Source organism: Sus scrofa, chromosome 2 (genome assembly GCF_000003025.6).
Source record: "Sus scrofa isolate TJ Tabasco breed Duroc chromosome 2, Sscrofa11.1, whole genome shotgun sequence".
Lineage (NCBI taxonomy): Eukaryota > Metazoa > Chordata > Mammalia > Artiodactyla > Suidae > Sus > Sus scrofa.
In genome coordinates, this window is record NC_010444.4 from 119,724,120 (window position 1) to 119,739,487 (window position 15,368).

A 15,368-nucleotide genomic window follows, 5' to 3' on the forward strand; every position below is an offset into this window, starting at 1 on the left:
GGGCTGACCTCTCTTATCAGATTCAATAAGATTATGTGAAAATTTACAACAGTGTTCTTCAAACCAACAAGTGCATCCCTTGGGGGATTTTCACAGGGTAGGTGCACATTTAGTTTTAAGGCCACCAGTTTCTGAATATTCACCTTGCATCCATCTATATTATTTCCTAAAATTGATCTGCTGGTAAAGGAAAGCAATTAAGTTTTCATTTCCTAACTCTTTCACATGAGCCATATATACCCAAATATATTAGCCATATATCCAAACCACAAAAAGAAAGGTCATAACTTCCACTGAGAATCTTAAAATGGTACATTGCTCCAGGGTATAAAAAGCTAAGGCAACCTTTGTCAATTCTTTGTCAATTTAAAACATTGGAGGAGTTCCCGTTGTGGTTCAGTGAGTTATGAACCTGACAAATATTCATGAGAAGGCAGGTTTAATCCCTAGCCTCACTCAGAGGGTTTAAGGTGTTTCTCTAAGCTGTCCTGTAGGTCTAAGATGTGCCTTAGATCCTGAGTTGCTGTGGCTGTGGCCCTGGATGGCAGCTGCAACTTCAATTTGACCCCTAGCCTGGGAACTTCCATATGCCACAGGTTCAGCCTAAAAAGCAAAAAATAAATACATACATAAATAAATAAAAATAAAACATTGGGCTGTATTGAGAAAGAGTATACTTTTAATGACCTGACCAGGTAACAAATTCTCTTACAAGCCAGGTGCTTTCCAAATAATTGCTTTCAATGAAGTATGACCTCAAGGTCACCAAGTGAATTCATAATTGGAAGGAGTTCAAAGAATTGAATGACACTGATATGACAATACTTATTAAATGATATTAATTAATGTAAATACATTTCCTTAAAATTTACAAAAATTAAAAATTGAGAAAACATTGATGCTAAACCCTCATTATTGTAGATGAAATACTTAACCAAAAATGCAGGAAATACTTGCAAAAAATTACATGTGTAATAATTATAAACATCTGTAACATTTTTATATTGTTTTGAATACTTGATCTTTACTAATATATATAACAATAATAAGATAAGATAATAAGACAATATAAAAATGTTTTAGCACTGACAGCACTGACCGACAGTCTTTCGGTCATAGGAAATTTAAAAATTGTATATATTTACATTTTCATTGCAGAGGAATATTATAGGATGATCAATAAAACACATCTAAACATAAAAATACATTAAATTAGGATATACTCCTGAGCGGTGTGGATATGGGAGTTATAAGTGTGAAAAGAAAAATAAATTATGGGAGTTCCCATCGTGGCGCAGTGGTTAACGAATCCGACTAGGAACCATGAGGTTGCGGGTTGGTCCCTGCCCTTGCTCAGTGGGTTAACGATCTGGCGTTGCCATGAGCTGTGGTGTAGGTTGCAGACGAGGCTCGGATCCCGCGTTGCTGTGGCTCTGGCGTAGGCCAGTGGCTACAGCTCCAATTTGACCCCTAGCTTGGGAACCTCCATATGCCGCGGGAGTGGCCCAAAGAAATAGCAAAAAGACAAGAAAAAAAAAAAAAAAAGAAAAAGAAATTATGTATTCACTGGATTAATTTTAAAAGAGTGGCTAAAATATCTATTTTATTTTTTTGTTTGTTTTTCATTTTTTTGCTACCCCGCAGCATATGGAGCTCCCGGGCCAGGGATCAGATCTCAAGCCAGTCACAACCTAAGCTGAAGGTATAGCAAGGCCGGATCCTTAATCCACTGGGAGAAGCCACACCCTAGTGCTCCAGAGATGCTGCTAATCCTATTGCACCACAGCAGGAGCTCCACATCTATTTTAAAACATCATTTTTATAGTATACAGGAAATTGCATGCCTTGTAACTTATTAAACTTGTGACAAAAAAATTTAGATGTTAACCTAGAAACATGGAAGAGAGTAAATAATATTTCATGTATATGAACAAAAATATTTGGAGATATTGATTTACTCATCAACCTCCTGTTGAAGGTTGTTACCATTTCAAAAGATTTCTTCCAACTTGGTATTTAGTTTTTGTTTTCTGAAATAGAAACTCAACTAAAATTCTTTTTTTTTTTTTTTTTTTTGGCTGTACCTGAAGCATGCAAAAGTTCTGGGGTCAGGCATCCAACTTGTACCACAGAGTTCTCCTTGTGGTTCAGCAGGTTAGAACTCAACATGGTATCCTGAGGATGGTGGTTCAATCCCTGGCCTTGCTCAGTAGGTTAAGGAACATGCATTGCCGCAAGCTGCATCATAGGTCACAGATGCAGCTTTGATTTGACTCCTAGCCCAGGAACTTCCACATGCCCCAGGTGCAGCCAAGGGGAAAAAAAAAAAAAGAAGAAGAAACTGTGCCACAGCTGTGACTCAAGCCACGGCAGTGACAACGCTGGGTCCTTAACCCACTGTGCCACCAGAGAGCTCCAAAAATTCCTCTTTATTTTTGGCTGAAAGATCTTATGTTGTGTTTCTAAACACCTATATCCTAGGGTACCTTCTGTGATTAGGAAGGAAAAGTTTTTTGTTTGGTTTGCTTGGTTCGATATGGATTGATTTGGTTGTTAAGGCTTTGGACTCAATCAGCAATCACTGTCTTCCTAAAAGCCTCAGAACATTTCGGGGGGATAAAGCAAGGAGAACCATGGACTCAAAGTCAAGGACTTTACAGATGGTACAGGTGGGAACTAGAGAAGTTAAAAAGGGGGGGGGGAGGAGGGAGCTGATGTAACCCATTCTGCTAAGTGCCCAGGGGATGGCAGACCAAAGAGGAACCACTTGGAGGAGGCAAGGCAAACACCTAGTCTACCTCTGAGGGGAAGCTTCATGTCACAGTATCCATCCGCAGCCCTGACTCCTCAGCCCTGAGACCCAAGGCACTACAAGGATTCACTGTAAGCCTAGAGGGAACACTACCTCAAACCTGAAAGGTTGGCACACCAGCCGGAGGGGGGGCATCCTTATTACTAGGACAATAAATATTTTCAAGTTGTCTAAGTCATTTGCTTCATGTATTGATTTGGTATTAATCCCCAGGAGTTGGATTATGGAACATCCGTCTGGCTTCTCATACGTATTGTTATATTGTTTTCCCAAACAATTAGGTAATTGGTACAATCACTGTGGAAAATAGTATGGAGGTTACTCAGAAAACTAAATATAGAATTATCATATGACCAAGCAATCCCACTCCTGGGCATATATCCAGACAAAACTGCAATTCAAAAAGATATGTATACCCATATGTTCATAGCAGCACTATTCACAATAGCCAAGACATGTAACAACCTAAATGTCCCTTCACAGACGAATGGATTAAGAAAATGGGGTACACATGTACAACGGAATACTACTCAGCCATAAAAAGAACAAAATAATGACATTTGCAGCAACACGGATGCACCTAGAGATTCTCATACTAAGTGAAGTGAGTCAGAGAGAGAAAGACAAACACATATGATATCACTTATATGTGGAATCTAAAATATGGCACCAATGAATCTATCTACAGAACAGAAATAGACTCACAGACATGGAGAGCAGACCTGTGGTTACCAAGGAGGAGGGGGAGGGAGTGGGATGGACTGGGAGTTTGGGGTTATTAGATGCAAACTATTACATTAAGAATGGATAAGCAATGAGGTCCTACTGTACAGCATGGGGAACTACATCTAATCACTTGTGATAATCATGATGGAAGATAATATAAGAAAAAGAACGTGCATATGTATGTATGACTGGGTCACTTTGCCATAGAGCAGAAATTGACAGAACATTGTAAATCAACTACACTTTAATTTAAAAATTTTTGAAAAAAAAGGCCAATTAATCTACTGTACTAGCAGCAAGAGAGTGTGCTGAATTCGCCAAATTTTGTCCCCACTATATACTACATTTTTAAAATTCTTGCTAGCCTGGTGTGTGTAAAATAGTACATCAAATCTTCCCAAATTTGCCTGGACACCTCGTGATTTTTTGGGTCCATATAGTCTTCTATAATTAGTAAAGTATATCTTCTACGGTTTTTCTTCGGGGATTTTTCAAAGGTTTTGTTCTTGCTGGTCTCTGCTTAAACCAGAAGCCTCAATGAAAGAATGTGCTTGCATGTTTTCATAGCTTTGTTAACATGGTCTAACCTGGGGAAGGACAGGACGAAAGAAAAAATACCTCTGGTTTTTAGTGACTAATCAAACACCAGTTTAATTGAGGAAAGTATGAAAAGAACCTACTTTAATGAATATAGAAGTTACACAAAAATAGCATAGCAATGTGCATACATCTCAAGCTATTTAGAAATGTCTTCCTAATAGAAGAAATCTATTCCAATAACACTGATAATTTGTTTTGCCAAAGTATTTTGATTGTCATAAATTCATTACTCATGTCAATAGTGACTGAATCCTATTGTGCACTATGTTAGATGCTAAATGAGTATGATCTCTGCTTTCAAGGATTCACGGTCTGTGGGGGAAGTGTAGCCATAAACCCCCAGAATGAAAAAAAATATATAAACAACTGTGAGAGACTAAAGGACAGAGCCATTAATTTTCCTCGGGCCAGACTAGAAAGGAGGTGATGGTTAAACTGGATCTTCAAGGATGAGTGGGTGGTGGCCCAGCCAAAAAGCAGTAGGAGAGAGCAGAAGCTTACTGAGAAAGCAAGGAGCTGAAAGAACACAAGACACGACCCGCCCTTTCTCTCTTTTTATTTACTTCTCTCCCTCCTCCACCCTCACCCCCCAGGTACAGGGTGGAAACCTAGATGACCTTCTGAATGTACAAAGTCTCCACTCCCCTCCTTCAAAGTGCATCATAATTCACAAATTCCTATTTCTGCGACTCAACCAGAATTTACTTTCTCTCAGGGCAATTTTCTCCGTAGGTTTTAGGAGGAAGGCACCCTGGTGAAAGCAACCTACTTAAAGCAAGGAAGGGTGCATCCTTGGGGTACTAGCACTTTGAAAAGGAATCTTGTAAGCTCAAATGAATCTTAAAATGGTAAAAACATGCAGGGCAGTATTCTTTTAGCCAAAAGATTTCCGGATCCCTCTCGTGTATTTTGCTTTAGCCTCTCTTTTCTCCCCTGAACAATGAAGGACGAGGCAACTGGGTCACCAAATTCTGCTGGTTTCCTTTGGAGTAGTCTCCTTTCTTGGTATGATGCACTCACATTATTACAAGTATCGCTGTAAAAGTATCTGTTTCTTTCCTTTATCTCATTTCCTGAAGGTGTCAGGCCCTGACTCTGGCTTTCTGGGAGCAAAGGATGGGGAAAATTCTAAAGATTCTTAAGAGTCAGCTTCTACCCACTGGAAGCCTCCCCACTCACATCCCAGTCCATCCCACTCAAGTACTGTTCAGCAACTCTGGCAGAGACGCCTAAGTTTCTTAGAGAAATAGGGATGCAGATGGTAACTCAGAGCAGGGAATCTGTTCTGAGGATTGTTACATAGCTTAAGAGAGTCTCCCAGCTGTGGAACAGGTGAAGGAAGCCAGAGTCACCCCCTAGGTATGAGGCCACTGTCAGCAAAACCATCCTGTCAGCACATCAAGAGTAGCTGGAAATGAGCCCTAAGTGTTGATGACCTTGGCTGCAGCTTCCATTTGATTGCTTCTTCCTGCCCTAACCTCTGTCCATGCCCCTAACAGGCTACCCAGGCCTGTGTAGGTGTCCATCCAGTCAACCAGGAATAGCTCCAACCTCACTAGCCTCAGTCAGCCCAATGCATCCAGAAATTATTCAGCATCAACACCTACCCATCTTATCTCATTTTTATCAATCACTGCAGTGTCTGATGATCACATCTCCCCCAAACTTCTTACAATTACATCATGAACAAATGGAATCAGGCCAGATTTTACCCAGTCCCTGTAAGATGAAAAATCCATCTCCATGTGCCACAGCAGAATGAGCCTCTGCACTATTGTGTCTTAGAATATGGCCCACAAACCACAGGAATAAGAATCACCTGGGAAACTTGTTTAAAATGAAGATTCCTGGGACATGCTCTCAAAAATTCAGACTAAGTTTTAATGGGAAGCACAAGAGTCTTCATTTTTAACAAATCCTAGAAGTCATTCTTACGCCCACAAACTTTGAGAATTATGGCCTGATAAGTTGTCTTCCAAATTTCTAAAGAGAAGGTGACATCACAGGTATAGGTCTCAGCCATGTTTCCTTGAATTACATTAGCATCTGCTCAGCAGGACACATTGAGAAGAAAACCCAAAACCTCTATAGCATTCTTTAGCCCAGGCCAGTATTGCTTTATGGCTGATGGATGACCCCACCAATATTTTGAGAACTGAGGAATTTGCCAACTTGGTTAATGGCTTGATGAGCCTCACCCTAAGTGAAGAACCCTGGTTGAACCGACATCAGATGGGCCAGGTTCTTGTCAGTTACAAGCATATGAGACCCCACCCAAATCTTAGGAACAACACTTGACTGGAGAGGGAAGAGTCAGATGGCTTCTAATCCAGAAGGCCATCTAGGTGCCCTACTGCCACCCCAACTGGGTTGCCCTCTCTCCTAGCCCTGGGAACAAGGCTTCAGACACCACTCCAAAGTCCCTGTTGGCCTGGCCCTAAAAACCCCAATGATCTTCCAGTGCCTTACTTCCTCCAGAGCCCAGGAAATGAATTTTGCTTTCACAACCCTCATTCCTTTGGTGTTTTCACATCCTGAATCAGTTTCAGACTCTTAGTTCAAAGCTGTCTTCTCTCATATCCGTCTATACATCCCCACACAGGAGTTCCCAGGCACTTCTTGGAGGCTCAGCTTGAAGGACCTCTTTGCTTCACCAGTTGGAATAAATCATTACTGATTATTCTCTCTCTTCCAAGGTGACTGGCCCAAATTCCAGAACTCCTTCAATACCTCCCAAGTACTTACAGCCCCAGGCAATTCCATCAACCCTCCCAGTGGAATCAGCTATGTCCTAGTGTAGAATTATGCAGGGTGATTCTGCCCTAGGCTCAGCAGATTGACTAGATGACTTCCTGAGCATCCTAGTGACTATGTCCACTGATTCTGTGCCTCCCACTCTACCTTTCAGGTCTTTCCTCCATGGGCCCAACATGTTCTACTGCTGACCCTCTCTGAAGAAGCCAGTGCCACAGCAGAGTCACTTTCCCTGACCCCAGTCCTACTTGTTTCTATCTTCTTTCTCCTGACACCAACTGGCAGTCCCACCATGTTTTGGGCCAACCCCAGACCTCAACTGATGCTCAGGACCCTGTCACTTCTTCTCTTTCTTGCTGAAACCACTCATGAATACACCTTCAAACTTTCGGTACTTCTGATTGGAAACCCTCTTACCTATTGTTGCCTTAGTTGTGACTCGGGCTGCTACATTTCTCGGTAATAGTAGCTCCTGACTGGTTCTTCTACTGGCATTATTCTCCACAACTAAATTGGTTCTTCAAAGCCTGTCCCATGCTAAGAGGAAAACAAAGCAGGACCCTATGGTCCTAACCCCTCCCCCATGCCTTCTGACTGCCTTTTATCTACATGAAAACTTTAGCCAAAGAATAAGTTTAATCAGAGAAGTGAGAACATGCAGAAGCAAAGGAAAGCAGTCAAACAGGACAAAGTAATAATGGTCATTAAACAAAGGTCATTAAACAAAGGTCATTAAACAACTCTAAGGCTATAGATAATATGTTGAGCCATATCCTTTAAGCAGTTTTGAAGATATTGAAACCCTGTCAGGTGGAAGAACTTAACTACATGATGACCAGACTGTAGACTTGACATAAGTTGCCACGATTCTGAGAAATGGCCTCAAGGAAATGGGAACAAATAAACCCTGGAACTGAAGATTAACTGTACTTAAAACAATCAAGATGCTGCTGCTCAGACCACTGCATGACGAATTTCAAGGTGACTGTCAGAGCTGATCATGCTGTTTCTTTTTTTTTTGGTCTTTTTTTTGTTATTGTTGTTGTTGCTGCTATTTCTTGGGCCGCTCCCGCGGCATATGGAGGTTCCCAGGCTAGGGGTTGAATCGGAGCTGTAGCCACCGGCCTACGCCAGAGCCACAGCAACGCGGGATCCGAGCCGCGTCTGCAACCTACACCACAGCTCACGGCAACGCCGGATCCTTAACCCACTGAGCAAGGGCAGGGACCGAACCCGCAACCTCTTGGTTCCTAGTCGGATTCGTTAACCACTGCGCCACGACGGGAACTCCTGATCATGCTGTTTCTGTATGCAAAAGCTTTGCTGCACTGATTGTCAGTGGAGGGAATTGGCCTTTGGACAACAGGTCTGACCCCCAATCCGCACTATAGCCCACCTCTGAAATAAAGCAAACTTTCCTCTCCACCAACCTTGCCTCTCTGTTGGCTTTCAAGTAGTGAGCTACTAGACCCCATTTTCAGTAATAGTAGGTAGGTTCTCAGCCTATCTTCTTTACCCATAAGGCCAGAGAAGCCCACTTACTTATAATCCAATTTTGAGTTGTGATACCTAGTCAGAAGGAGATGAGGCATGTAGCGTCAGTTTTGTAAGTTAGTACTCTTGTGTAGTGCCCCTGAGAAACCGTCTGGTAGATCTGTGTTACAGACATAAGGTTCTGCCCGTGAGAATTATAGGCGCAATCTCAGGAGCAGATAGCAGATAGCTGTGTATCCATTCTATTTAAGCTCAGTACAATCAATTTGTTCACCATGATTTATTATATTTTGGCTAAATCAGTTTAATATTTTATTATTTTACTTAAGCATTTTCCTATGCTTCTGTACAGGTTTCACTTCCTTATTCTATGGTGCCCAATCCAAAAACCCCAACAGCACCCTTCACCTTCTAGGTCCCTATTCAAAATAGCCCTCTGATTGGTCATTTACTGAAAACAGGCATATTTTTTCCATTCATTCATTTGTTGAGTCACTCAATCACTCATTCTTTCAACACATATTTTTGCTGACTCTGTGCTATGCCCAGTGATGAGCCTGGGAACACAGTGTGTGAGTAAGGTCATGTCATACTTATCCTCCTAGAGGCAGAAGTACCTCATTTGGGCTGGGTGCATGGGGTATGGTACAGAGGGGTTTTCCAGAGGTGGTGATGATTATGCAGAAGTTTGCAAGGTGAGTTGGAGTTTTCAGAGATGAAGAAGTGATGTGAAGAAAGTTTGAGACAGAGCAAAAGACTCAGGCAAGAGAGAGCCTGGCTGCTGAAGAGCTGAAAGAAGTTTTATATGTCTGGGAACCAGTCTGCAAGAAGGGAGCTGAGACATGAAGGCAAAGAGTTTTGGAAGAGTTAGGTAATGGATCATCCTAGGAAGCCATATAGAATAATTTGAACTTGATGCTGTGGCCATACCTCTTTCCTCAGGTAGTATAAAGGGTGCCAGGTAAAAATAAGCTTCCACTTTTACTGAGAGCAAGCTGGACAGAATGCTGAACACTGTCTGGTTAAGTAACTGGCTCTATAGTCAAGGAAATACCTCCAGAACAAGTCTTTTATCTAGATGTCAAGGTTAGCCTTTTGGATCAATAAGTAAAACCAGCAATTTGTTCACTTCCCTCTCAAAAAAGAACAACAAAAAGAAACAATCAACAAGCATGCATCCGAACTCTAATATAGTGCATCTCTTCAGTAAATTTTGGTCCTAGAACCCCATATTTTCCCTGCTCAGAAGAGCCCTCCTGTTACAGTTCTGCCTCATCTAACCTCACAATAAATAATAACATCCACAGTGTCATAAAATCACCTGCCTAGGTCCCTTTTTTACTTTATCTCTGAGTCCAAGTCAATGCCAGGTATCCTGCTGGACCTGAGGCAGGAAGATTCAGCCTCTGACTTAGTTCCCAGACCAAAACAGACACAGAACAGACTAATCTAACCATTCTTAGCCTACTCAGCAGAACAGCAGGAGTGTGACTTGAGACCTGAAGAAGATAGAAGTTGTAGCCAAATATAAAGGAAAAAGTGGTTCCAGGTATATCGAACATCTTACGCAAAGAAAAGGGGCATGGCCATTGAGAGCTAGCACTAAAAGTTCAAGGACCAACCGTGGATTTCCCATATGTTTCTCAGGTCCCTTTGTTGCTAATTAGTACTATAATTTGCTGCTACTTACAATACAATGAGCTTTTATTTAGTGCTTCTATATGCAAGGGTTATGCAGAAAATCTTCAGGACTGTTGCTTTATTGACTTTTCCTAACACTCTTAACAAACACTATTAGAGACATGGAGAAATAGAGGGACCAGGAGGTTGAATAACTTGAGCAAAATCACATGGTGAGCAAGTGGTAGGTCTAAGAGGTTTCCAGACAATCTGACTCCAGAACTCAAGGTCTTAACTGTGCTGCTACATGCCTCCCCCATGTACTTCTCAGTAATGGGTGTGTGCTTTTCAAGTTGCCAACTTCCCAGGCCTCTGGGTCCTGGAGCTGACCTTGGCTTCTAGTAGGCTCCTCTAAGAGCTCTGCCTCTCTGGGACCTGCCCCACAGTCTTTGGCAAAGACTGTGTCCCTCCACCACTGGGGAAACACTCATGAGAACAGGACCTGAGCTCCATCCTACTCATGGTTTGTATCCCTTAATTGCTTCCCACCAGCCTTCTCACCATATCTGGCTCCAAGACTCCTGCTTCTGAATTAACTGCCCATTTGTAGACTGATTTGCCCTACATCCCTGACATGTGACCATATCCCACTGGAACCCCTGTGTGGGTGGCACATACAGATTATGGTTTACAGTTTGTCCAATTTCTCTTGTTACTCCATGTGCTCTGGGAAATGGGGAGGAAGTTAGAGCAAGAAAGAATTTCCATAACAGTTTTCTCTGTGTTGTTTATAGAGTTAGTTTTAAATCATCAACAAGAATTTGCATGAATGAAGATTTTTACAAATCAATATTTCTGCAGAGAAAGAATCCTTCTCTGGAAGAAGAAATTCTTCTGAATTTCTAGAAGGACTTCTAATGCTAAAACTCTTCTTGACTCCAGGCCCTAATTATGTCCCTGCCACATTTTTATAATGTTTGATGGCTACTAGGTTAGGAAGTTAGCACATCATACTAAAGGATAAGAGTACAGGCTTTAGAGGCAGACTATTCAGTTCAAAACATGTATGCCTGCACTAGTTTCAGAATAAGACAGAATCCCTCTCCCTGTGACCCCATAGCCTGGTGTGAGCAACAGACACACAAATAGGTAAGACTGAAAAAGTCCCAAAGACACCCTAATGCCAAAACCAGATAAAGAAACTCTCAAAAAAGAAAATTATAGGTCAATATCTTTGATGAATATAGATGCAAAAATTACTTACAAAATTTTAGCCCACTGAATCCAATGACACATAAAAAGGATCATATACATGACCAAGTGGGATTCATCCCAAATTCACAAGGAGGGTTCAACATACAAAAATCAGTTAATGTCATACACCACATTAACAAAGGTAAAAAACAAACAAACAAACAAACACATGATCATCTCAATAGATGCAGAAAAAGCATTTGACAAAATCCAACATCCATTCATGATAAAAAAAAAAAAAAAAACCTCTTACTAAAGTGGGTATGGAGAGAACATACCTTAACATAATAAAAGCCATTTATGACAAACTCACAGCCAGCATAATACTTCCCACTAAAATAAGGAACAAGACAAGGATGCCCACTCTTACCACTTTTATTCAGCATAGTATTGGAAGTCCTAGACAGAGCAATCAGACAAACAAAAGAAATAAATGTTATCCAAATTGGAAGAGAAGGAATGAAATTCTCACTCTGTAGATGACACAATACTATATATAGAAAAGCCTATGAACTCCACAAAAAAACTACTCAAACTGATCAGTGAATTCATCAAAGTAGCAGGATACAAAATTAACATTCATAAATTGGTTCTATTTCTGTATATTAACAAGGAAATATTGGAAAAGGAATATAAAATACAATACCTTTTTAAATTGCACTCAAAAAATACCTAGGAATAAACCTGACCAAGGATGTGAAAGACTTATACCCTGAAAGCTATAAAACATTAATCAAGGACATTAAAGAGAATTCAAAGAAATTGAAAGACATGCTATGCTCCTGGATTGGAAGAATTAATATTGTTAAAATGGCCATACTACTCAAAGCAATCAACAGATTCCATGCAATCCCTATCAAATTACCCATGACATTTTTCACAGAACTAGAACAAATATTCCTAAAATTTATATGGAGCCACAAAAGACCCATATTTGTCAAAGCAGTCCTGAGGGGAAAAAAAAAAGAGAGCAGGAGGCATAATTCTCCCAGACTTCAGACAATGTTACAAAGCCATCGTAAGCAAGACAGTATGGTACTGGTGCAAAAGCAGACATCCGGACAAATGGAAGAGAATAGAGAGCCCAGAAATAAACCTGGACACCTTTGGTCACTGATCTTGAACAAAGGAGGCAAGAATATGAAATGGAAAAAAAGACAATCTCTTCAGCAAGTGCTGCTGGCAAAATTGGACAGAGGCATGTAAATCAATGAAACTAGAGCACACCCTCATACCATGCACAATAATAAACTAAATGGCTTAACGTCTTAAACATAAGATATGACACCATAAAACTCCTAGAATAGAACATGGGTAAAACATTCTTTGATATAAACTACACAAATATTTTCTTAGATCTTATGTCTTGCCTTTTCCCAAGGCAACAGAAATAAAAACAAAAATAAACAAATGGGACCTAACTAAACCTACCAGCTTTTGCACAGCAAAGGAAAACATCAACAAAAAAGGAAAGACAAACTATGGAATGGGAAAAATAGTTGCAAATTATGCCCCTGACAAGGGCTTAATCTCCAAAGTATACAAACAACTCAACAACAACAAAAAAACAAACACCACAATCAAAAAATGGGCAGAAGACCTAAGTAGACATTTCTCCAAAGAAGACATACAGATGGCAAGTAGGCACATGAAAAAATGCTCAACATGACTAATTATTAGAGAAATGCAAATCAAAACTATAGTAAGGTACCAGCTCTGTCAGAAGGGCTATCATTAATATGCTACAGATAATAAATGCTGGAGTGGGTGTGGTGAAAAGGGACTCCTCCTTCACTGCTGGTGGGAATGTAAATTGGTACAACCACTATGGAAAACACATGGAGTTCCTCAGAAAACTAACTAGAACTAAAATATTAGCCAGCAATCCCACTCTTCATATATCCAGACAAAACTGTAATTCAAAAATATATGTATACTTATATGTTCATTGCAGCACTATTCACAATAGCCAAGACATGTAACAACCTCAAGACCCACTGACATATGAATGGATTAATAGATGTTGTACATAAATACAATGGAGTACTACTCAGGCATAAAAAGAACAAAATAATGCCATTTGCAGCAACATGGATGCAGCTAGACATTCTCACACTAAGTGAAGTGAGTCAGAAAGAGAAAGACAAATACCATATGGTATCAGTTATATATGGAATTAAACTATGGCACAAATGAACCTATATATAAAACAGAAACAGACTCACAGACATAGAGAACAGATCTGTGGTTGCAAGGGAGAGGGAGGAGGAAGTGGGATGGATGTGGAGATTGGGGCTGGTAGATGCGAACTATTACATTTAGAATGGATAAGCAGGAGTTCCCTCGTGGCACAGCAGAAACAAACCCAACTAGTATCCATAAGGATGTGGGTTCGATCCCTGGCCTCAATCAGTGGGTCAAGGATCCAGCATTGCCGTGAGCTGTGATGTAGATTGAAGATGGGGCTGGGATCCCGCATTGCTTTAGCTGTGGCATAAGCCATCAGCTGTAGCTCCGATTCAAGCCCTAGCCTGGGACCTTCCATATGCTGCAGGTGGGCCCTAAAATGCAAAAAAAAAAAAAAAAAAAAAAAAAAAGAATGGATAAGCAATGAGGTCCTACTGTACCTACTGTATAGCACAGGGAACTATATTCAATCTCTTGAATTAGACAATGATGAAAGATAATCCAAGAAAGGGAATGTATATATATGTATGACTGGATCACTTTGCTATATAGCAGAAACTGGCCAACACTGTAAATCAACTATGCTTTAGTTTCAAAAAAAAATTCCTTAGACAAAAAAAAAAAAAGGAGTTCCCGTTGTGGCGCAGTGGTTAACGAATCTGAGTAGGAACCATGAGGTTGCGGCGTCAATCCCTGGCCTTGCTCAGTGGGTTAAGGATCCGGCATTGCCATGAGCTGTGGTGTAGGCTACAGACACGGCTCTGATCCTGCGTTGCTGTGGCTCTGGCGTAGGCCAGCAGCTGCAGCTCCGATTCAACCCCTAGCCTGGGAACCTCCATATGCTGCAGGATCAGCCCTAGAAAAAGGCAAAAAGACAAAAAAAAAAAAATTCCTCTAGAAAGTCATGCATGTGCTGGACACTGGATTAGGTCTGCGGGGAGCTCTTATTTTATATTAAGAAGTTGATTACCTAAACACATGGCATTTGGTTGGTTTTTTCTTACTGATGACATTTGACTATTTTAGAGAAGACACAGCTTAAAGAAATGCTATTAGTTTTGTTTAAAGCATTTATTGTAACCTTTTTTTCCTCAGTTCTTTGGTTCCCTCATACTCAATCTTGAGATAATCATCTATCAGATGACCATTCCCAGTGGATGTTCCTTACTCCTAGAAGACATCATCTTAGGAGTATGAGCTCACTGCTCAGGGGCTGACTCATAATCTGACCAAGGATGGTTAATATCACTGTGCTTTAAACTTGAGATGCCATTTTACTACCATTATAAACATTTGGGTTATGCTTACCAATATATCAATCATGTGTTCCCGTGTACCTGCCATGAATTCCTCAAGATACTAGAAATTCAGGATACACAAAAAAAATCAAATAATTGCTACAGTAGCATTAGTCTAAGAATGACCTCCAGTGAACCTCACTCAAAGGGCAGAACCAAGAGCCTGGAGGGAAAAACCAAGAGCCAAGAGAGTGAAACAGAGTCAAAGGAAATTGTTCTCAAGCTTTCAAACCTAATGAGTTGGCCCAGCTGGATGCCAAAACTGCTTTGGCCTGGCAACTTTTGTGCCTTGCATTTACCCTTTTTAAGGTAAGAAATGCCTACAACGGTTACCTCATGCTTATGTGTTGGGAGTGTGGGGGCAAATAATGTCTCTGTGGTTTCACGGGCCCACAAATGAGAGAGGAATTGTGCTTAAATTAATTACATGCTAGACCCTTGTGGGCACCTGATTTAGATGATAGTATTTTAGACTTTTGAGCTAATGATATTTAGAGGGATTTTGGACTTTGAACTGCGGCTGGAAAGGGATAAGACCCTTGGGAACCTTTGGAAGAGGTGTGTGTATTTTGTGTGTGGAACAGATGTGGATCATTGAGGGTGAGAGGGGGAGACTGCAGTAG